The 25,486-nt window shown below is 38.3% G+C and overlaps 1 protein-coding gene and 1 long non-coding RNA gene across 7 annotated transcripts in view; both read left to right on the forward strand.

The window, feature by feature from the left end:
- ZEB1 (zinc finger E-box binding homeobox 1) overlaps positions 1 to 25,486 on the forward strand; it is a 198,817-nt gene that overhangs the window by 940 nt on the left and 172,391 nt on the right. The window lies entirely within an intron of this gene.
- LOC120869033 lies at positions 8,775 to 15,236 on the forward strand. Its single transcript, XR_005722402.1, has 2 exons — positions 8,775 to 10,752; positions 10,783 to 15,236. It is a non-coding gene; the product is annotated as an uncharacterized LOC120869033 (long non-coding RNA).

The following is a 25,486-nucleotide window of genomic DNA, read 5'->3' on the forward strand; positions in this document are numbered from 1 at the left end:
CCTCCCTTGTTCTCTTTCGGTTTGGGGAAGTTGTTACCTGGGCCGGACGCGCGGGGCGTGAAACCGGCGAAGGGAGCTTGGACGGCGCTCGGGGTCTCGGGTGGAAGGAGTGTGGGGGAGGGGGGCGGCCGGACCGACGGACGCGGGTCGCCGCTGCCCGCGCGGCGGCGGCGGCCGCCGCCGGGTTTACTAATGAGTGCTGATGCTGCGCGGGGAGGGGCGCGCACACACATACACACCCCATCTGCCTGGCGTGAGAGTTTAGAAAAATAACAATAATAACCGGAGAGCGAGCGAGCGAGCCCCGAACATGTGTTGGGTTGCACAGTCGCCCTTTGCGGTGGGGAGAGACGGTGGAAGTTGGTTGCATTTCTGCTTATCTGGGGGGCGATGCTGCACCCGCCCGCCCGCCCGCTCCGCGGCGACCGTCTGCTGGTGGGTATTGTCTGGACAGTTCCTGCGGCGACAGGGCCGAGGCCGGAGCGCGGCCCCCGCCCGCCCGGTACCTGTTTGGAGAATAATGGGCGGCTACGGCCCTGCCGCTGGCTGCGGCCGAGTCTATATAAGGAATTGCACGGATCTAGCGGACCGAGGGGCTCGTATGGGTTCCTGCGTTATTTTTAAAACGAGTTTCTGAGAGTAGGGAAATAAATGCGCCTGGAACGGGATCGCCGTATCCTCCAGAAAATGAGGAAATATGGGTTTAAGTCAAAACTCTCCGGCGCTCGCCCCACCCCCAGGCCCGGGCTCCCTTTCTCCCTCCCCTGCGGGATGCGAAACGCGAGGTTTTGTAACCTTTCCTGGCAATTTTAGATTTTGTGTGGGATTTCCTGTCTAGAAGCAGATACGGAGGTTTTTAGGCGGTTTCAAGATGTAAACGTAATTTTAATTTATTCTAGCCGACATTGAAACCGCCGCTTTCGTGAACGGTCTTAGTTATCCAAATACACATTTGCATTTTAAAGACGTCTGTTAAGTGATGATCGATAACTAATATTTGGCGTCCTCGTTGTGGAGAGATGACTTGTTACGGCCAGGAGCGGAGCACAGGCTATTGCAATTTTAATTTCCTGTTTTAGCGTCAAACAGTGTGTGTGCTATATTGAGCTGTTGCTGCTGTTGCTGATGTGGCTTTATGAAAGGTAAGTTGGTCTGGAAAGGGCTGTTCGCGTTTTACCTTATTTAAAATGTTCATCGCCAGAGAAAGGGGCTTTTCTTGTTGCTGACGACATGTGTGTGACATGTGAGTCTGAACCACCCAGCGTCTGTGCAGCTGCTGTAAACATGTTTACCTGAGCAGGAAAGGATGGATTTTTCTTCTAAAGATCCTGGGATGTGACTGTTATACCCATCAGGCATATCAACAGATGACTTAAGGGGAAAAAGCGATCCTGAAAGGTACTTGAAATCAACAGGAAAGAGAGCTGTTGGATCGCTGCAGCAAATGGCAACTTGTGCAGGTAGAAAAAAGATGGTGTTTAGTTTTTCTCCTGCATGTATGTCAGCCCGCTCCTGTCTGCTGCTTTCATTCTCAAGGGAGGGATTTATTTACCACGCTTGCTGTCAGTGTTTTTCCTTTGTGTTTAATATTAGAAAAACAGATTTGGGGATGTTTAGCACAAAACGTCTTGTCTGCAGTGAGGATTACTCTCAGAAAACAAAAGGTGTTTCAGATAGCAGTGTGCTACTACAGGTATCTTCCATTTTCATCACTTTTGGCTCCGTCCTTGTATTTCTTTTTGTTCTCAGATGCATTTCATCCATTGCTGATTATTACAGCCACACTATTTGATTAAGCCTCCTGATTTACAAATTAAAAATGAAGTTACACGCCATTGTGTTGTGAAACCTCAGGATAGGTGCTGGTTAGGATTTCTTAGCAACGCAATCATATGTAAGTTGCAGTTGTTACTGGAGAGAATCGCTTGGAAAAAATGTTAACTCTTAAATCTTTTTAATGAAGGAATAGATGATGTGATGTATACAGTGGGAGATAGTCATGGAGGTACTTTATGCTGTAATTTATATGTAAATAATTTTTTGTTCATTTTGAAATAAGGCATGCAGATTTTCTGCTCAGCCTCCAGTAAAATATTTTAATTTCTTCTCTGGAATATATCTGCAGAGTCGGATATTAATGGGAGCATCAGGTAATGTGACTTGACGGGGTAAACCAGTTGAGCAAGGTTTGAGGAAAGCATCAACCTTATGTAGTAACTTTATGGTAATGATGTTAGTCGTCTCTAAAGGAGTGGCATTAGAATGGCTTAAATTGTTTTTTTACCATTTATAATGTAATGCTTTGTTTGCTGTATTTTCAAAATCTGTCTTCTCATTTTCCACTTCTCCTCTTTGTGGTTACTTTTTTTTTTTCTTGAGAAACCTACTCTAGTCACTAATGACTACACACTGATTAATTCACCCTGGATGGACTAGCAGGTACATATCTTCTGTCATTTGCATTTCTGCTTGCTGTCTTTGGAAACCACCAGTAGAGGATGCTAACAAAAATGATTATTGCTTTAGTATTACCATAAACCTGTCTTATCTCCTGTTGATTTGGGACCTCTGCTTTGATAGGGACCTTCAATGTAATTCTGGGTCTTAACTGTTATTTAAAACTAGCCCTAGGTAAATTAGGCATAAGCATTTTCTAGGCTGCCAGGACTGGAAAGGAGGAGGATTGTTTTAGCTTGGATAGTTTTATAAATTTGATCTTTTTGAGTCTTGAAATTGAGGTTGCTATCAATTTAGTCTTGCTTTGGACCAGTTGTGTTACTGCTTCTTTAAAGAAAGTTTTATGTTGGTAGGTTTGGAGAATATGTAATGATTTGTCCATATTTATTTTACATAATTACTATATTTGTTAACTCCCTTTTTCATTCATAGTAAGATCTCAGGGAATATATAGTTTTAGATGTTAACATGTAAATGGTTGGATATAGTAAGAAAATTTGAAATTGGTGATACTGTGTAATTATTTTTTCATAATTTATGTAGACTTAAACTATGCATGGGTTGGCAGACAACTTCTGAAGAAGGTATTAAACAGCGGTTACTCAGATGTTAGTGATTTTTAGATTTTGTCTTTCCCGCCCCTTCTAGTTAAGATTCAGAATCAGGTAGTATATAAATTTTAAATTGATCAACTGAAAATTAAGGAGTGTACATTTGTTTTGAAGTTTTAAATTCATTTAAAAATCTCTGCAGCTTATTAATTAGTATGCTTGTATTCAAAGAACTCTTTTCAATAAATGTAAATGGATATAACTTATATTGCACAAGATTCAATGTATTTATATCTTTTTGGCCTGTGTCTATATAATTATGTTAATGTAACTAAACTTTTGGAATTCCTACTTAGGTCAAATGTCATGAATATTTATGGTTTCTCTATTAATGTACCAACACCATTACCATAATGCAATTGTAATACTCTTCATCTTGAATGGTAGGAATTCAGGTAGGAATTACCTGAATTATCAGGAAAACTTGTGTGAATTTCTCATTTTAGGGTGTCATAGTTCTTCAAGGGTGTGTGTTTGTGTGTATAGTTTTACATTTCCTGATATAGTTCTTGAGATTGGTGTTCTACCAATTCCTAGAGCTCAATAGTGAATAGTGTTGGTTTACTTTTTTTTTTTTTAAATGAACTAAGGAACTTCACCACGAAGCCATGACATGTACAGTTATAGCGTGGAGTAAAACTTAAACTATCTTATAAATTGGAAGCATCAAGCACTTGTTAAGATGACTGATATAAAAACATATGGAATATTTGGTTAGTACTTTTCTTTCTTGTAGACAGTATTTTTTAAAATGCCATACCCTGTGTTTGCAATTTTGATAGCTTTGAAGCATATGGTAAGAAAGTTCTATCAAATTGGAAATGATACATTTAAAATAACAGCATAATTATTTCTCCTGGTTGTGTTTTTATTTTTTTCTCTTTTTTTGCTTTCCCTTGTATAAATCACTTCTAAGCGTGTGATTAGAGCCAGATGTAAACACAGATGCAGTATCATGTGGAATTATATTACTAGCTACACTTGACTACTTGTCGTGAATTGCAGAAGAGGTAAAGAAAAATCGCACAGATTTTGGAAGAAGATATGTGTTAATGTGTAAAAGCACAGTGAGAGGTTAGAGGACTTGATGAAATGATAGTAGTATTCAAGGGTGAAAAAGGGGAAGATGCCCTGGAGAAGGAAATAGCAACTCACTCCAGTGTTCCTACCTTGGAAATTCCATGGATGGGGGAGCCTGGTGGGCTGTGGTCCATGGGGCTGCAAGAGTGGGACCTGACTTAGTGACTAAATCATCACTACCACCACAATCCTTGCAGTATGATCACTAATTTATGGGGAGAAATGTCTCTTCATTTCCAACAGACCTATAAGCTAAATAAAATTAAAGTTCATTATTGACATAAAATGTAAATTTTTAAAATTAAAGTGCCTTAATTAGGAAATAAAATGCAGTATATTAAAAATAAATGTATAAAATGAAAATGCTTTTTGGAAGACTATGTTGTGCATATAGCTAGCTAAATAATAACTAAAATAGGTGTATTAAAAGTGGAAAATAAATGGATATACACAGAGTAGGAAAAGTTTTGCAGCAACCTTGGTTAAAATGAAATGTGACCTACTGTACAAGCTTTGCTATAGGAAACCATCTTTCCTTTGGATGAGACAGTGGCTTTTTTCTTATTTTTTCCAGTTTTACTGAGATATAATAGACACATAACACTTGTGCAGGTTTAAGGTGTACAGTGTGATAATTTGATACACATACGTATTGCAGCGTGTTTACCACAATAAGGTTAGTTAACACCTCCTTCACCTCACATAATTACCAGTTTGTTGTTGTCATGATGAGAACATTCAACCTCTACTCTCATAGCAGCTTTCAAGTACAGTGTACAGTACTGTTAACCAGCCATCAGTTCCCCGAATTTCTTCATGTTATAATTGGAAGTTTGTCCCTTTGACAAACATCCTGTGGAACAGTGCCTGAAGAATGATAGCTGTAAAGGAAGCATTCTTAGGGCATTGGTTTTACCAAATACCGTTTTTAAGTATGTTGTGTGCATGATGGGGGTGGTTTATGCTGCTGGTTAATCTGAAACTGGGTGACTTGAAAGTATGGCAGTATACTTAAATAGCAAGAGACCCTCTAGTAGATTGTGTTCAGAGAAAAAAAATTAATGTTTACAACCCACTACACTGATTTTGTTAAAACATACTTTGGAGAATATCATTGGGGTGTAGATAAATTGAAAGATTCCAAAAGTATCAGCTAAAAAAAGTATTCAAGTCCATGCTTGTGTTAATAGCTATGAAACATTATTAGATTCTTTATTCTTTCTCTAAGAAGTTATTTTCCTTTCGTTTATTTCTTCAAACATTTTCTTGGTATTTAATAGAGGTCCCCTGTAGACACAGAGAATGCAGTTAATTGTCCACGTACATGTTTGTCCTATAGTCAACTCTGTGGATATCTGAGGCTTGACATGCGGGCTTTGGAGTCTACACTGTAGCTGCTGGTGGAAGACCTCGTAGCGTGGCGGCCTGGGGGACCTGCAGGAACAACTGTATCTGTGCTGGAATTATTAGGAACAGATGTTTCGTGACCTCTTAATTCCCACTGCCCTTCCCCCGCCCCTTCCCCATCCATATTTAAACTTCAGTGTGGATGAAGATAAATATGGGAGTGATGTCAATTTCTCATATTTATTAATCTAAAAATACTGCAAGACATCCCTTTTCTCTTTCCATGTGTTCCAGTTTCAGAATTTTAGGTATATTCTAATTTCAGCTTTTAAAATGTTTAAAATATTGATTTTAATTTTCTTTTTGTAAAATGTGACATCACTATTCTTCAGATGCCTCGGTTACTATTCGTGGTTGCCAAACTACAGTAGAGTCTAGCTTCCCTTATTTTTAAGGCCTTGTACCCATTAAATCCACAGATCTAATTGAATGCTTGTTGTCGTTGTTGTTGTTAAGTGCTCAGAATGTGACCAGTTTGTTGACTTTAAAAATTCATCATTCTTTTGGAATCTTAACACGTTTAATATGGAACGGACCTTCAGGGAATCGTCATTTTTTATCTGAAAACTGATACAGTAAAGCTGATATTTAGAACCTTCAAGTAGAAACTCCATAAGAGACTTTAACATATGTTTTAAGAAGGGGCAGTGGTAATGGATGGAATACCTAAAATCCTTCATGAAATAGAATGTCTGAGCCTGGATTCCAGTTAACCTTACTCTACCTTAGATATGGGAAAAGGCTCTTTGAACATCACTGTATCTCTAATGTTTTCTAGTTTCTACCCTAAAAAACTAAGTTGCTGTTCACTCCTATTGATACATCCTTTTCTAAATCTCTTTTGATACTCTTTTGTGGGGAGGAAATAGTTGGAGCAGAGAGAAAATAATTTAATGTGAACAGATACTAATTAAATGAAATCTTGGAGCTGGAGGGATTTGGGAGAATTATCCAAATCTATTTTTTTCAGATAAGTAAACAGATTCAAAGAGGAAAAAGAACTTTGCCAAATTCTGTTACTAGTTTGCTTGGACTTGGTTCCAGCTTCTCAGGCGAGTAGCTTGATATGCCTTAATCGGACCATTTTACCTATGAAGATAACAAGGAAGAAGTAGAAGTCTTGAATTCTCAGATTTATCATAGGAAAAACCAAAGGTATCTTGTGGAATATTCAGTTGTCTCATAAAAATGGATTTCTAATCTCTTCCCATAAATTCATCTAATTTGACAGTTGATGTGCTGACTTCATCTAAAACATTGCAGGTGCAGAGTTGGTATCGTGTTGCTTAGAGGCATATTCCCATTACTTGGATTGTCATTTTCCCTCTTCATTCCCTGCCTCAGCTTCCATTCACTCTCTCCTTCCTGATTCTCGCTTGTACTCAATCTAATGTGTTTTATGTATGTTCTTGGCTGTTTCCTTGTAAAATTATCTAGTTCTTTGTTTTGTATCCATATAACTGATATTTTGCTGTATGTTTCCTTCACTTAGTGTTGTTTGAGATCTGTTCATGTTATTGTAAGTACATGTCTTTCATTGCTTGTAGCTGTGTGGTATTTCATGGTTTGCTTTAGCACTTAACGATTACTTATCAGTTCCCCTAATAATGGTGACCCATATTGACTCCAACTCTTGGGTACAAATAATTCTGTAAAAAGCATCTTTCTACCTGTTGCTAACGGCTATGAGAGAGTTTCTCTGGGAACATATCTCCAGCCATCGTATTGCTGAGTTATAAGTTAGTCACGTATTAAATATCACTAAGTTCTGCCAGATTATTTCTGAAATGGCTACACCAGTTTTTTCCCTTCACCTGTGTTAGATAATCCCCATTTTCTCACATTTTTCTTTTGGTATTGTACAGCATCTACACATTTGGTTAATTTGACAGTTGTTAAGTAGACTATTGTAACTGCTTTGCATAAAGTATAAAACATATTTCTCTGTTTTGTAGGCAGGTTGGTTGTTTCTTCGCGTCCTTGCTGGCCATCTGAGTTTCCCTTTCCAGGTCTGACTTAGTCATACTCTTTGCCTTCTTTTTGGTTGAGTTTCCACTTGTTGATTTCCCGTAATTCCTTGTGTATTTGAGATAGTAATCCCAGTCACCTATTGATGTTGACTATGGTATGGGGATCCTGAATTGTAATATACTTAAATCCATCACATTTTTTACTTTGTGGGTCATAAGATGTCCTTTCTAATCCATAAGTTACAAAGATATTTTGTTAGATTTTCTTCTAATAGTTTTATAGTTTTACCTTTCATATTTAGGTCTTTGGTAAGACTGTAGTTCACTTTTTGAATATGGTGTTTCTTTCTGGGGTGGGGGGAAGTAGTTAAAGATTCGGGTTGATCCTATAATATATTACCTGAGTTGCCTTGACTAAGAAATTAAGTTTCTTAGTCTCCATGTGCTTAAATTCCCCCATATGTAAAATGGGGATGGTAACCTTAGAGTTTACCTTAGGTTGAATAAGATGTATGAAGCCCTGAGCGTAATACATGTTTTAAGCATTCAATAAATTTTGTTTAAATTTTTATTTATATTATTAAGATTATTTGCTTTAAATGCATCTTGACTCAACTGACAATTTCTTATTCTCTTGTCCATAATTAACTTTAACTAATACAGTAATAAGTGCCATCTGAAAGGATATTGTTTTATTATTTATATTTATTTTTATTTATTTATAAAATTTTTTTTTGTTTCTATAGCTTTAACCTTAAGCATTGCTTAATTGTTTTGGTCTTAAGAACATGGCTGACTGTTAAATCAGTAGAAGAGTAACATAACCTGAAGCTTCATCTTACAGGTATCTGGGTATGTCATTTAGCTTTAGAAAGGCTGCCTTGGACTCTTTTTAAAGGACATTTTATTGCAAGAGACCTCACCATATTACCTTATGTATAGTATTGACCTGAACTTGTTATTCTGCTGCCTAAAACAGCCTAAGCCCAAGGAAGCTAAGCTTCATATGCCGTAATTGAATAGCATAAGGAATGTGGCATCCACAACTTTTCATGGTTTCATTCATTTAGTTTGAAAATAATATGGAAGAAGACAGTTGTATGTCTTCCTAAAACATAGTGTGTCCTTGGGGTTATAGATCAAGGCAATCCTAAGATAAAAGTTAAAATGTGACTCTGATTTTTGTGCATGTTATGAAGTTTTATTGAGGTTTAACTTATGTACAGTGGTATGCATGTACATTCTGATGAGTTTCAACATACCTGTGGTTACCTGTGTAACCAACAACAGAATCAAGATACGGAATGTTTCCTGCATCTCCAAAAGTTCCCTTGTACCTCGTCTCTGTCAGTCATCACTGCCTCTAGCCCAAGCCACTGGCAATCCGGTTTTGATCATTAGAGATGCGATTGACCGTCCTAGAGTTTTATATGAGCAGAATCATACAGTGTGTGCTGTCTGCCTACCTTCGCTCAGCACAGCTTCTCATTGTGTTATAGCATGCATCAGTAGTCCATCCCTTTTGTCTTGCTGAGCAGTCTTCCCTTGTGTGGTAGAATTGATTTTCTGTTCATTTGCAATGGGCTTACCACAGGCAGACCTTGGAGATCCTGCAGGTTTTGTTCCAGATCACCACAACAAAATGAGGATCGCCTTCAAGTGTCACATGCAGGTTTACACTGTCTTGTACTCTTAAGTGTGCAGTAAGTAGCATTATGTCTTAAAAAACTGCACATACCTTAATTAAAATAACTGCTGAAACATGCTAGCCATCATTTGATAACACACAGTTGCCTCAGACCTTCAGTTTGTTTTTTTTTTTTAATGCAGTGCCTTTGAAGTATTGTAAAGTCAAACACAGTAGAACGAGTTATGCCTGCATTTGGGTTGTTTTCTGGTTCTTTGCTGTAGAACAAAGCAGCTATGAGCATTCACATCCAGTTTTTATGTTATATGCTTATATTTCTTTTGGGTAGAATTGCTGGCTCATGTAGTAAGTGCATGTTTAACTTGGCAAGAAACTGCCGAACTAGTTTCTCATGTGCTTGTACCGTTTCATCTTTTGCAAAGAATGATAGTTTTAGTTGTTCCAATCCTTGCAGACGTTTGTCCATGTTTTAGATTAGGCTATTCCAGTAGGTATGTAGAGGTGTACTTTGGTTTTAATTTGGATTTAATTGATAACTAATGACATTTGAGTATCTTCTGATGTACTTATTGGCCATTTCGATATTTTCTTTTGTGAAATATGTCTTCTAACCATTTATCTACTTTTAATTGGGTTGCTTGCCTTTTTATTATTGAGTTATAAGAGTTCTCTGTATATTCTGGATCCAGGATCTTTGTTGGATTTAGATATGTGAAATATTTTCTCCCTTTCTGTGGCTTATCCCATATTTGATGAAGTACAGTTTATAATTTTATTCTTTTAGGCTTTGTGCTTTTTGTATTCTAGGAAATCTTTGCCCAGTTGAGGAAATTTTTCTCCTTATTTTTTAAGTTTATAGCTTTAACATTTATGTCTATGGTCCATTCTGGGTTAACTTTTGTCTGAATCTTGTTTTGATTTTCATCTGCAAATGTAGATAGCCTTGAGTAGTTTGCAGAAGACAAAAACTAGATCTTACTCATCAAAATTTCAGCATAAGAATTTCTACTTGAGATTTTTAAGAATGTTTTTCAGAACCTAACTAAAGAACTGAAGTTCTTTCTTGATTGTAGAGAAACACAAATCCTGCTTTCCTGGTTTTATACATTTTTTTTTTTTAACAGAGAGCCATTTCATTGTGTCCAGTCAGTTTTCAATTTTTTTCTGTCCTTAACACATTTTCATTTCACAGAGATACTCAAGGCTAATGTTTTCGAGAAAGATCCTGAAAGAGGGTAACCAGACTTGAGCTGCCTGTGAATGTTCTCTTTGCACTCTTGCATTCCTACACGTGGTGGTGGTGAGTTTAGCACTTTCAGTCTTAAACTAGCTGGTGGTTCCTCTTTCCTCTGGTCTGCCACGCAGGTTGCTGCCGAAACTATCTGTAAGAAAAGAAGTTTCATTCAATCATTACCCTAGTTAAACCCCTTCCTGGGATCTTTACCAACTTACTGGACAAAACCAAGGTCCTTCCAGAGGCATCCCAGGCCCTGGTTTATGGTCCTGCCTGCTGTTTCTCCCTCTTTCTGGTGGCCCCTCCCGCCTCCAGACTCCTGGCTTTTGCTCCGTGCCTTCCGAGGTCCTTTTGTTCCCTCTACCTTGTTCCGAGGTCCTTTTGTTCCCTCTACCTGGTCTATACTTTTTTCCCCATGATCCCCTGGGTTTTGTTACATTGTGAAATGACAGGAGTGCATCTCAGATGTTCCTCCCACTAAAATGCTTTCACTGGTCCCCTTCCCGTTTGTCAGAGGAGGGTGGCTGTCTTCTCTTCTGTTGCAGTTGTGGGCCAGGTTTATACTTGTATTACTGTGCTTGTTCTGCTGTGTCATGGAGTTTCTATGTCATCCTCCCTACCAGACCCTGGTTTCCTTGATCTTTCTTCATTTTTTTTTTTTAATTGGAGGAAAATTGCTGTACATTGTTGTGCTGGTTTCCTTTTCTTCCCTGCCCTGGTATGCCAGAGGTGGTCTCAAGGTGGTGGTGACTGGCCAGGTTCAGCACCTGGGGTGTTTACACTATTCTCCACAGGGCAGGTGCTATTCTGAGGGTTTCACATTTACTATTAAGAGCTCATTTGATTCTCACAGTGATCCTGTTAAGGTCAGACCCTTTTTGTAGGGCTAATAAACAGTAGAACTCGGGTTTGACTCCAGTTAGATTCCGTCCTCCTGGACCCTGCCCTTTCGTGCCTCTCGGTGAACCTGCGATGGTAGGCAATAAGTGCTTGTGGAGTCAAGGCTAACCCTGGGAGAAGAAGTCTTGCCCTGCTCCCCTCTGCCCCTAGGGTAACTTCAAAGACTATTTTCAAATTTTCTGTGTTTTGTAATATTTAAACATTTTAAAACATTTAGATCTGAGTTGGTTAATATTATGTTTACTTCTCAATGTGAGCTTTTTTAAGGTGATTTCTCTTGAGACTGGTGATTTTTTAAGTTAAAATCTTGCTTCCTATAACATTTTTCCCATAAAAGATAACATATACCAAATAAAGCTGCTTTCCTCTTAACATAAATGATTATCATACCCTTTGTTGTTGTTGTTTGATCCCCAAATTGTGTCCAGCTCTTTGCAACCTTATGCTCTGTGGCCCCCCAGGCTCCTCTGTCCTTGGGATTCTCCAGGTAAGAATACTGAAGTGGGTTGTCATTTCCTCCTCCAGGGGATCTTCCTGACCCAGAGATTATACTTTTGTCTCCTGCATTGCAGATGGCTTCTTCACCACTGAGCCACCTGAGAAGCCCCATTATACCCATTACTTTGGCAAAGATGCTTGATCTTGTTTTTTTTGCTACATACTTTATCCCTCATTGAAGTTGATTAAGATAATGTTTGTTTATTATTTATCTTTTTCATGTTCTAAAAAGCCTATATGTCACTGGATTAACTCCTATGTGATTCTTATTTTTAAGATAGTATTTTTCTAACTAATTTTTCTATTATTTTTATCACCTGTCCCTATTTCTTGAAAATCCATTGTAACTAACTTTTATCTTATTTTTTGTTTGTAAAGCTCTCACTTTTTTTATAGTCCACTTAGCTTTGTATAAGTGGCTTGAACTTTATAGATACTAATGCATAATTCCTTCTGTTCTGGTATCCTTAGGTGCATGTATAGAAAGAGCTTTGAACTGGAAGATAGAAGTCTTAGATGCTAATATTAAATCTACTGCTACTCAGCCTATGAAATTGGGAAAATAATTTATTTGGGTCAAGTTTGATCATCTGTAGAATGAGCGTGATGGATCTCTGTGTGAAAGGCAGTGAGACCCTGAGGATGAAGGATACAGTATGTAGCCCTAAAGAGCTTACAGTGTACTATGGAAGAAATATAGGAAAACCAGCCTTTAGAATATAGTTTGATAACTGATGTGATATTCTGACCCACATGCACAGAGGGGATGGCTATGTCTTACAGGATGTGTCTGGGTTATCTTAGTAAAGATGTAGAGAGCAATATTCCAGACAGGGAATTATATGCAAGTACATCACACACACACATACCCAGCACTCATTGTGGGGCTTGCAAGTCACGTTTGGTCGAAGTCTGCAGGGCAAGTGGAGGAATGGCTAAAGATGAGGCTGGAGAATTAGACTCGAAGCAAATGAAAAAAATAAAGCTGTGTTTTACTGTAATTGGATTTTATCTTGGATGCAATGATGATGAGGAATTGCCAAAGGTCTTGAGGAAGAGGGTGAGGTGATTATGTAATCTTATCATCCAGTTTTCTTTATGTATTAGCTGTTAAATGATTAAACACTGAAGAACACATATGCTGCTTTATTAAAAGTGGGAAAAGCTATAAAAGTGAAAGCATATTTTTCCTGTTTTCCCGAGTTTTTGCTTGTGCGCTGCATTGCTAACAGAGTCACACAGTAACTGCTCTGATTGTGTGGCTGCCGTCGTGACGGTCGCCACTGCCACTTCCTCATCTCTGAATAAAAAACTTACTTCACTGGAAGCAGAAGTGGCCTTGTTTGGAGTAGATTGCTCAAATCTGTAAGAAGTTGGTTGTTTCTGAGCTCTGCACTATTGTGAGGAATTTTATATATATATATATATTTTTTTTTCCTTTTTCAAATCAGTAAATCACAACCCATGCAAATGTGTTGTGGACTTATAGTCTTAAGGAATAAGATGGTTTTACTGCCATTAATTATGATTCTCTGAAGATGTAAAATCCTCTGCATTTATTATTACTGGGCAGTTTTCTAGATTATTTCTGGCACTTATTAATGGTTCTGTGTAGAACTCCATCTTGTGAATCTGTTATATGTACTTTGTGATCAGTTCTCTGTTGTAGATAATTAATAAAATAAGGTAATGGTGCTTGCCATTCTTTGGGCTGGCAGGATCCACTACCTGCTTGTTAATATTAAACAAGGCTGATAAATGAGCTGACTCTTTTACTGTCTACATTAAAATAACTAGGCATGTATGAAACTTACAGATTCCAAATAAAATAAAAGATTGTTTAAGGGAATGTTTCTGGTTCAGAATAGCTGTAGGATTGGTGTGTGTTTCTCTTAATAAACAAACAGAAAAAAAAATTCAAGCTTTTTTGGGAAATCACACTGTATGTTAAAGGCTAGATTCATACTAGTGCTTGTATTTAGACCAGGTGCTGAGAAAGCACACTTCATCATGTTTCAATCACTAAGTAATTCTTATGTAAAAAATATCATCTTATCTGTATAGTGATGGTGGTTTAATTGCTAAGTCATGTCTGACTCTTGCAACCCCATGGACTGTAGCCTGCCAGGCTCCTCTGTCCATGGGATTCTCCAGGCAAGAGTGCTGGAGTGGGTAGCCATTCCCTTCTCCTCTTATCTGTATATGTTTTCTAAATATATCACATTGGACCTAATTTTGTGTTAATTAAGGGGCTTTTGTGTTCCATATGCTATAAACTGTTTTTGTAGTAGAAACTTAGCTTAACTAAGTTCATCTTCGTGATATTCATTTGTACCTTTTGTATATGTTTAACTTCCTGCGTGTGACAGTAGTAAACTTAACTGTTGTAAAATGCTCTGTAATCGTGGCTTTACCATGTCAAGTTGCTTTTCTGGACAAGGCTCATCCTCCTCTTTTTTCCACAGTAGATGAGTATGGAGTTTTACTGCGCTACAAAAACAGTTTAAGGCAGGAAGGCGGACTTGGACAGTCTGTTCTTGGACAGTGACGCATCAGGGGAAGGAAGCAAGGTACTAGCTGTTGGCAGATTTCGTGACCACACTCACCCCACTTGTTCTTGGTCACCTGAGTCGTGCAGAGCCCAGGTTGCCGTCTGTCCTTGGTGCACTGGGTTGAGTCAGCAGTCAGTTAACAAGTCACAGTCATACTGCCACCATCATGTTCTCTTGAGTTTCTGATCACCACGGGTAAGGAAGGCGGCCACAGATGGAAAGTCTGAGATGTAAGGCGAGAGAGCCCAGGAGATGAAATGGTAAATAAGGAAGACAGAGCAACACTGTAAACTTGGCAGGAGGTTAATATTATTGATAAGCTGTAGACTTTGGTAAGTTGTGTACTCATGTTAAAACATCTGAGATAAGGAATAAAAATCTAGAAATAGTATGTGTTTCTTCCAAACTAGTAGAATAGGGAAATAGAATTAGAAAATATATTCAATTTTTTTAAAAAGACAATAAATGAGGATAAAGTAGAAAGCACAAATAAGGTAGTAGTAACGTAAATGTAAATATATTAGAAATGAAATGCATGTAAATTGGAAAAATGCTCTTGTTAACAGAAACTCATTGTCAGATTGGATAAAATAGGAAAATCTAGTTATATGCTCTTTCAAAGAAACATACCTTTTAAAAGGTTATAAAAAATTTAAAAAGGATAAAAATAAGGTATGCCTGACAATAGTTACTAAAGGAAAGCTGTGTTGTGTTGTCATATGAATATTGTGTAAAGTTTACTTTGGGGGGAAAAACTATCCTAGAGAGTGAGGGTCACCAAATAATGATAAAGATAAAAGGAATGGTAATTTAAAACTGCCATCCACCTGATAATATGCTTTCTAAATATATTAAGCAAAAAATAGATAGGACCACAGGGAAAAAATCCATCAGCATTGTAAGTTATTTAAAGGTTTCCCTTACTAGAGCTTAGTATTAATTTTTAATAAGCTTACAATAATTTCTCTCCTTATAAGTGTTGAAATAAGCAGAGAAAAATCAACAAAAATAGAGAAGATTTTAATAACAGCATTTACAAACTTGGTGTCACGGCCATTTATAGAACATTGCCTGTCAGATATCTTTAAAAAATTCTTTTAAAGCACATGAGGAACATATAATAAAACTGACAGTACTCTGGTCAAATATAGCCGGTTTCAACAAATTCCTGTATATTGACATCATACTGCATTCTCTGTTTACAATGCCATTAACTACAAACACATAATTTATATAACAATAATGATAACATAATTTCCCTGTCAGTTCAGTTCAGTTCAGTTGCTCAGTCGTGTCCGACTCTTTGCGACCCCATGAATTGCAGCACGCCAGGCCTCCCTGTCCATCACCAGCTCCCGGAGTTTACTCAGACTCGCATCCATCGAGTCACTGATGCCATCCAGCCATCCCATCCTCCTGCCCCCAATCCCTCCCAGCATCAGAGTCTTTTCCAGTGAGTCAACTCTTCGCATGAGGTGGCCAAAGTACTGGAGCTTCAGCTTTAGCATCATTCCTTCCAAAGGTGGGAATTCAGGTGTATTATTTGCAAATAACCCTTGGGCCAAAGAAAAACTCATAAAGAAAGTTAGAAAATATTTATAATTTAACAGTAATAAAATACTGTATATCAGGGCTTATGTGATATAACTAAAGTGATAGTTTATGGAAATATGGTAGACTTTAATGTTTATGTTACAGGACTATATGCTGAAAAAAATAACTGAACTGTTAAGAATTAGAAGAATAAAAGAATGCTCCTTCAAGTAGTGTAAAAAGGAAATATAAGTTAATGAAATTGAAACCAAAAGTAAATTAGAGGAAACAATGCAACTAAGAACCTGTTATTTCTAACAAGATTGAAAACTACTGGCAGGACTAAAGGGAAGAGAAGTCACAAGATAGTATGGTTCTGGAGTGAAGAAGAGTGTTCCAGTGGTGTTTCAGGAATGGCCATCTTTATGCTCCTGTAGATGAACATACGCTATGAGGCAGTGTCTCCATTCCTGAGTGTGTCTTAGGGAAACCTCTCCGTTTGACATGTTAGGTGACGTGTATAATTGTCCATACAGCACTGTTGATAACAATAACAACAAAACCCTTAAATTCACAGTAGGATGCATAGTGATATATTCAGACAGTGGAATGCTAAAAATGAGTGAGTTATAGCTGTGCTCAACAGCTCAGATCATCTGAAGAATGTACTGTTGGTACAAAACAAATCATAGAAGATGTAGCATGGTTCCATTTATATAAAAGTCAAGAATATATGAAGTAATATGCTGTTCAAGGATACAATTAGAGTACAACTCTAAAGGGAATGATAAATATAAAATTAGGGATGAGTGAATAACATTGCTTTGGGGAGGGACATAGTAAATGCAAGAGGTAAGGGTAATGTTTTTTCTTTAAAATAAAAAACCTGTATGGTGAATACTTAAATATTTTTTATATTTTTATTTATACATTAAACTTATTTATAGAATTATTTTTAGTATTTAATATTAACAATTACTTATAAAATTAATCAGCTGCTGATAATCAGTATTTAACTGAAAATAGTAACTGGGAAAAATTATTTTGAATATCTCGATTTTTTAATATGATATTTGTGTCTTTTTTGAGGGAGTGTGTTAGTTTCTAGTTATGTCCAATTGTTTGCAACCCCATGGGCTGTAGCCCGTCAGGCTCCTCTGTCCATGAGATTTTTCTAGGCGAGAATACTGGAGTGGCTTGCCATGCCTAAGTCTCTTATGTCTCTTGCATTGGCAGGCAGGTTCTTTACTGCTAGCGCCACCTGGGAAGCCCCATGAGGTACAGATGACTTTAATTCTTTCACATTTTTCTAAGCACTGAATTTATAGTTTTCTACTTTCAAATATATTCTACTTATTGCATTTTAAGAAGTTTGAGAACAGCCTTGCCCTGCCTTATGTTTTTTTTTAACTTAAAACGTATGTGATGTATTTTATTCTCACAATTTGTGGATATAATGTTTTATTTCGGGATATTGGGCTTCCCTGGTAGCTCAGCTGGTAAAGAATCCACCTGCAATGCAGGAGACCCCATTTTGATTCCTGGGTTGGGAAGATCTTCTGGAGAAGGGATAGGCTACCCACTCCAGCATTCTTGGGCTTCCCTTGTGGCTCAGTTGGTAAAGAATCCGCCTGCAATGCGGGAGACCTGTGTTCAATCCCTGGGTTGGAAAGATCCCCTGGAGAAGGGGAAGGCTACCCATTCCAGTATTCTGGCCTGGAGAAGTCCGTGGACTATATAGTCCATGGGGTTGCAAAGTATAGTCCATGGGGTTGCAAAGAGTCAGACAGACTGACTGACTTTCTTTCAGGTTATTACCACTTTTTTTGTTGTTGTTATTGTTTATAAAACAGTAGTTTTATGTGTCAGGCACTATTCTAAGCACTTTAAAAATATTAACTCACTTAATCTGCATTAAAATCCTGTGAGATGGATATTGTTATCTTGTTTTATAGCCAAGGACACAGAGAGACAGAGAGGCTGTTGCCTAAGGTGGCACCACTAGTAAGTGGAGCCTGTAAACCTAGCAGCCTGGCTCCAGACCACTGAGCTACAAAAGGCCTTATGAAGTAGATCTCTAAGGGAAACATCATTTTCAATATTATTTAATAAAGAGGGTACTATTTTGGAAAATTGACAGCTTATTGTTAGACTATGATCAAATGATTATATAATTCCCTTTTATCTGATGTAAAAAATAATCTGAATAAATGATATATTTCTAGACATTGCTTAAATTGACTCAAATTAACCTGTATCGATATATACATGAGATGAGAAAGGTCAGAGGTCAGAGTACCTGTTCGTCTAATTGCAGGTCTAACCACATGCACAGATGGTGATAATGACCTTTCTTTCTTCTGCTGAAGATAGTTGATGGAGTCATATTTTAAATAAGAAAGTTTAATGGTAGCATGTATGAATTTTGGAAAGCAATATTTGATTCAGGGATGCTGATGTGATACTTTTGGGAAATTCCTATAATAAGATAGACTGTGAATAGAAAAAAACTAGGCAATTGTAAGTGATTTGTGAAGAAACTAGTAGTAATATTTGAAAATTAGGCACCAGAGGTAGAGAGAAAAGACTCAGATCCTTTAGAGTGACAGTTCTTTACCCACTGAGGGCCACATCCTTTTGAGAATCTGATGTTGGCTGATAGAAATTTCCATGTAAATTCAAGGGTTTTATAACTCTGTGTTCTTACTCTCTTTCCCCTACCAAGCACATCCAGCTTTTGGCACGAGATATTTTTCTTTCAGATGTCAAAACAGTTAGGGATATATTTTAGAAATTGTTAACTTACTCTTTCGGTATAAACTTGAAACCATTTGGAGGATAAACTATAGAAAAAGTCTTGATTTTTGTTGAATGGAACTTCAGCTAATCTTTAAACCCCATTCATAACATTTTAGAAATAGCACTTCACATTCAGAAAGGAAAAAATAAATCAGCTAACTTTTCATTTTCTGTTTTATATAGTTTTACAATCTGGTAGTTGATGAACTTACTTGCTGTTCTTGGTATGAGATTAGATGGTATAATATAACCAACATTTAATGCTTGTCACCTGTGTCATAGGCACTGTGCTAATTGCTAGGGATCCAGTGATGGATAAAGCTGTGGTCCTGCACTAAGAGAATTCATAGTTGGATGATGGATAGAGTCACAAAACAGGTGTGTGTAGACAGTACAGTCAGTGTAAGATAGAAAAATGGAAAGAATGGCCAAGGAAAGCATTAGTGGAAGCAGTAATGTCTGAACTGAGTATTAAAAGAATCGGAGAGAGAGCATTTGTGCATGTATCTGTGTTGGGGAGTGGTGGGGAATAGGAACCGAGGGCAAACCTGGGGGAGAAGAGAGGTGAAGACACGTTGATGAAAGGCAACAGTTGTGGTCTGGAAGCACATGCAGGTGTGTGTTGGTAGGAGAATAACTAAGGGACCAACAGGGTGGAGAGCTGCAGAACCAGAACACGGGAAGCTTTTTTATGCCATTGTTAGAAGACTGAAGTTCTCTCTCATTTTTTTGCTTTGGGAAGCCCTCAACGAGTGTTAAGCAGGGGCTGTCCTTCTCCAGTACGATTGTTGCCAAGTTGAATGGGTTACTCTGGTAGCTGTTATGGATGGTAAATTTGAAGTGAAGAAGATTGGAGGTGGGGAGGCCAAGTAGTTGGCTTAATCAGAGCTGACAAGGACTTAAATAGTACTGTATTAATAAAAATGGAGAAGCAGGAACAGATTTCAGACTCTTTACGCTTGATATCGGTTGATAGTAAATTCAGTACTACTTGATGCTTGGAAATAGCTGGGGAGCAGGAGTAGACAAGATTAACTCCAGAGTTTCTAGCCTGTTGCTTGCATGGATGGTGATGATACTGAGCAGAGCGAATACATGATGAGTAAGGACCAGTCTAGAAGCTAAGCAAGTCAGATTGGGACATTTTGAGTTTGAGGTTTAGAAAGGCAGTTGACTTTCTGAATCTGATGCTGTGGATGCTGTGATCTGGGTTGGAAAAAATAAGTTTGTCAGAGGTGATTGACGTCATGAGACCTTTCAGGCAGCGTCTATGGGCTAAGAACATGGACGAGGACGGAAGATAGATAGGCTGTTGGGAAGTTTCAGAGTCAGGTGGAGAAAGAGAAGCCCCACAAAGGAGAGAAGGAATCAACCAAGAACAAATGAAATAATCAGTGAGTCCATCTGAGGCTCCAACTAAGGCTCAAACTAAGGAAATAAGAGCCATGTTTTTAATAGAACAAATTGATATGGTTGTGATGCCCTCTGTAGCCTAAACAAGTGATGGCATTCGAGATGCAGCAGTAATCCAGGGTTGGAGTCTCACAAGGCTGGCACAGTACAAACTTAGGCGCTTAGTGCAGCTAATGTGGTAAAGTCAGAGCAGTTTAGGTGATCGGCTGTGGCAGGTATTGCATATTATGCACTGTGCATTGTTCTTTATATGTATCAACTCATGGAATCCTCACAACAGCCTTCTCTGTTCCGGGAGATTCTAAGTGTCGGTTCCATGAGGACAGGGATTTCTGTCCTCAGTGCCTGACCTGCACAGTGCGCCCACATGGTCATTGAATACGTGAGTGGATTTGTTGTTGTTCTTCAGTCACGAAGTCATGTTCAGTTCTCGACAACCCCATGGACTACGGCGTGCCAGGTTCTCCTGTCTTTCACTATCTCCTGGTGTTTGCTCAAACTCATGTTCATTGAGTCAGTGATGCCATCTGACCATCTCATCCTCTTCCGCCCCTTTCTCCTCCTGCCCTCAATCTTTCCCAGCATCAGGGTCTTTTTCCAGTGAGTTGGCTCTTAGCATCAGGTGGCTAAAATATTGGCGCTTCAGTATCAGTCCTTCCGGTGGATATTCAGAGTTGATTTCCTTTAGGATTGACTAGTTTGATCTTGCTGTCCTAGGGACTGTATCTAAAGAGTCTTCTCCAGCACCACAGTTCAGAAGCATTAATTCTTCAACTCTCAGCCTTCTTCATGGTTCAACTCTTAAATCCATGCATGACTGTTGGAAAAGCCATGGATATAAAGTATCATTTCCATTTTGTGGAGGTAGAAACTGGGCAAGAAGAGGTTCAGTAACTCATGTTACTTAGTGACAGAGCTGGTAGAGAAGGAAGTGAGCCAAGACATGGAGCTGGGAGAACAAAGGCATCCTGGGACTGTCCAGGAGGTATGGCGGGGACAAGGTCCTGACAGATGCAGAGAGAAGGATGGTCAGGGAGGTAAATGATGGAGGTGGGTTGTTCTGGGTGGTGACAAAGGGTCAGGTCTCCGGAGTGCAGTGGACTGGAACGTGTTCTCTGTAGACGTTTGGATGGAGAGGAAGGTGGTGGCCCAGTCCTCCTAGGTGAGGTGCTGCTCTGTGGAGACATGTTCACGAGGAAGCCCACTTTCTGTGATGAATGCCGTTTTCTTTTTTCCAGTTCCCTCCCAGCTTTTGAACATGGAGGTGAGAGCTGATTTGCTGAGAAGACAGGGATAGATTGGCTTCACTCCTTTTCAGATGGGGACAGTCCTATTGCAGAGCTGCAAAAGTCCCCAGAGTAAAAATACAAAAGTTGTAAATTTTGCCTAATATTCCAGCAATATTTAAGGAATGAATTCTGAATGTTGCATTTCTCCTCTGCAGAAACAAACACACACCCCTAAAAACCTTTCCCTGAGCTCGTATACACCCGTGGTGGATTCATGTCAATGTATGGCAAAACCAATACAGTATTGTAAAGTAAAATAAAGTAAAAATAAAATTAAAAAAAAATAAAACTTTTCCCTGGGTTTTTGTAGTAGATTAAAATCTTGGTGTTTGTAGCAACTCTGATTTTTGTCTACTAGCTGTTGAGGACACATCCCAAGAACGGCAGGAACCAAACACACTTGCTTTTCTCGCCCTCGGCCGCCCTCATCCCAGTGGCTGGCCATTTGTTCCCAGTTCCCTGCTGACCCTTTACCCTGCCCCTCCCGCAGGGCCTTTTTCCAATGCTTTTGTTTCAAGAAGCTCTTGAGAGCTTTCTTTCTACATTACATGGTGACACAGAAAAAAGTAAAATTTATTTTAGCGCTTACACTATAGTTAACGTTTTTGGTGGAACATTTTCAGCGTGTTTCAATAACCTAAGCCATCAGTCCTGATTCATTTTTAAAAAAGATTGTTCAATCTGATATTTCATTTGCTTTGGAAGGCTCTAATTTATTTTCATATATTTTGATAGCATTGTTATTTCTGTCTTGACTATTTCCCTTTAGAAAAATATAAAAATTCAGTAATTTTTTATAACACTGTGTTAAAACCAAGTTTTTATTATTTATTGTATAAAGTGTAGCTTTTGATTGATAACTTTTTTTGTTTGTTTTTTAATTTAAATTTATTTATTTTAATTGGGGGAAGGGAGGTGGGAAGGGTGGGAACACGTGTACACCCCATTCATGTTGATGTATGGCAAAACCAATACAATATTGTAAAGTGATTAATAACTTTTTTTCACTTTGTGGTTGTATAGTTATGCCACCTATCCTTTATGTATGTCCTTCTGACAAGTGAGTATCACTCTGAGTAACAGCTCTTAGGAAATACAGAGTTAATAAAACCTGTTATAAAATATGTTCATATAATGCAAAGGGTGGAGGAGATGATTCGCAAAGGTGCCTTTTAGAGCAGATTCCCATGATCTTGTTCTCTGTGCTCTGCCTACATTGGTTCTTAGTAGCAGCAGCTGAAATGCTGCTAAGTGACCTTTGACACAGAACCCATGAGTGCTCCAAGTATGATTTCACTTTCACCTCCTCCTTTGTAAGCTGAAATGCTTGTCAAATCAGATGGGTGTTTAGACCTTTTTACTGAATGTGTCTTGAGTGGGAGAACAAAGCTTGGGGTCAGCTTGGCATAATCTCCACGTTTATCTTTTTCTATTATGGAGGTTTGTTGGGGGCTGAGGGGATGATTCTTTCAGAGGAGAAAGTGTGAGTCGAGGGTAGGTGGGCTTGCCGTACTCTTCTCTCTACTTTCCATGCTGTCAGGGAAAGGACACTGGGGTGCTGGCTGGTGTTTGTGGTTCCCACTTGACCCAGGCACTTATATTTCATTATTAGTGTGTGAACTGATGAATTGTATCGAGACGCTGTATTTGGGAGTATCTTCCTTTCCCCTTCTCAGTAAACTAGACTAGATTGCCTCACAGTAGTTACTACTGTAAGAGGTTTTTCATGTATTCAATGAAAAAAAGTATTATATGTGTATATTATATAATAAAAGATTATATTTGTATTTTTTTGTGTAGATTTTTGTAAATCTGGTATTTGTCAACTCTTTAATTATAAAATGCTTAAAGAGTTAAGTAAATAGCATTTTAATTTTACGATAATGAAGTTGAAAATTCTTGAATCTCTAAAACTTTCTGATTTAGGTTCTGATAACCTGTTAGGGAATTAGGACTAGTGCTTAGTTAGGCTTGCATGACTTTGAACAGCAGAAGCTGGTACATCCTTACCGATTGTAGTTGATTAGAAGCTACAAAGTGTTGCTAACTGTTAAAATACAAGAAGGTTGTAGGAGACCATATGACAGAAGAACTTGTTACCTTTGCAGTTTGTTCACTGTACCTCACACACTTTGTTTCAAAAGAAAAGCTCTGTTCACAGCTTGGGTGAAAGGACTCTTCCTCCCTTTAGACAAGACTTGTGGGAGATTTCTTGCTAACTTGGATATTTCAACTTGTTCAGGACTATGCTGAACATACTGAACTGGACTCTTGGAATGGTTGAGAACTTAACTAATTTATTTTTTTCTTATTGCTGAATCAATAGTGATTAAAGCTCTCTAATTCAAATTCATAAATATAAATTTGAAACTTAAAGTAATGAAAACTATTAACATGGAGGAGATCTCCAATAATTTTTATATGAGAGAACATAGAAAAATCAAAACATTTAGTATTTGTCAGATAATAAGATTTGACCAGAAGAAATATTTGACCAAAAGAACTTGTTTGATTTTAAGATTCTGGAGGAGGGGGAAGGAAGTTGAAGAGGTGGCTAAACCCAAATTGACCACTGACATGTTGAATACCCAAATCTATAGGCAGTTCACTAAACCATTTGTGTTTTCAGCGTTTTTGTTGACTAGTCTTTTCACTTACAGGGCTCTGAAGTCAGTTCATTTATTCACAACTCCATTTAGCTAAAGATTAGTGTATACATTTTGATAGATGAAAACAGATTTGGGGGGGTTTGCATTATACAATGTAAATGAGCTTTCCAGATGGCATAGTGGCAGAGAATTTACTTGCCAGTGCAGGAGATGAAAGAGACATGGGTTCAGTCCCTGGGTTGGGACGATCCCCTGGAGGAGGGCATGGCAATCCACTGCAGTATATTTGCCTTGAGAATCCCATAGACAGAGGAGCCTGGAGGGCTACAGTCCATGGGGTCACAAAGAGTCAGACACCACTGAAGCAACTTAGCACACATGCATAATGTCAGTAGTTTATTATGTAAGTGTAGTAAATTCCATGAAAGCTGCTTAAAGTAGAAATCTCAATTTCACTTTTCAGAATTGTTTTAGTGACAGAAAGGTAGACTAGTAACCTCAAATCAATTCTTTCTCTCTAGCTTCGTCCCATTCTTTAGCTAAGATGGTAGGTTCAGATCCTACATGCTGTGAGTTGTCCAGCTGCACAGAACCACTTTCCAGAAGCCTTGATGTTCCCCATAAAGCTGTTAACACACACACACACACACACACACACACACACACACCCACACACACACACTGCCACACCCACACCCACCCACCCAACAATCCTAACAGCTTTTATGGGAGAGAAACCCTGATAGGGATGTGACTGTTCGTGACTAAGCGAATGCCTAGGGGACCAGTAGTCTAAAAGGAGGAAGATTAAAAAGGAGGCTGTTAGTAGAGAAGCCCATTCACTTACAAGCATGATCATGTTGTGAGGAAGTCAGCGTCTTGAGATCATAAGGAGGGTTTGGAAAATGCTGGGAGAACCTAGAAAATTTTTCTGTGCAGACTAACAGAAAGAGATGAGAACATTTTCTTTTACTATCACTTTTGAAAAGGACTTGAAAAAGACTGAGAGAAATGAGTACTAGATTTTTAAATTGGAAAGGGCCTTAAAGAAATCCAATTGAATAGGTCATCTGTACATAGGAACTGAGAATCTCAGAAAGCTACATGATTTGGTGTATAGATCATACAGATAATTTGAAGCAGAAACTACAATTTCCTTATTGGGTTTGGTTGGTTAAAAGTATGAAGTCATTGTTAAAATGTAAGGAATATGGGGGACCATATGCCAGAAGGACCACTAGTTACCTTACAAAATGTTCACTGTTCCTTACACACTTCAGAAGTAAAACTCTACTCACTGACTTGTGTGTAAGACGGACCTTTGTACAAACACAAACTATGGGAAATGTCTGGCTCACTTGAGATTTCAACTCCATTAGAATTATTTCTAGGAGCTTTATGGTGGTTTTTCAGAGTTCTATTTAGGGAGACAAAGGAGTATAAAAGAGTTGTTGATGTATGGAAGCCCTAGACCCCAAATTAAGGT

Source organism: Oryx dammah, unplaced genomic scaffold, assembly GCF_014754425.2.
Source record: "Oryx dammah isolate SB20612 unplaced genomic scaffold, SCBI_Odam_1.1 HiC_scaffold_10, whole genome shotgun sequence".
In the NCBI taxonomy this organism is placed as follows: Eukaryota; Metazoa; Chordata; class Mammalia; order Artiodactyla; family Bovidae; genus Oryx; species Oryx dammah.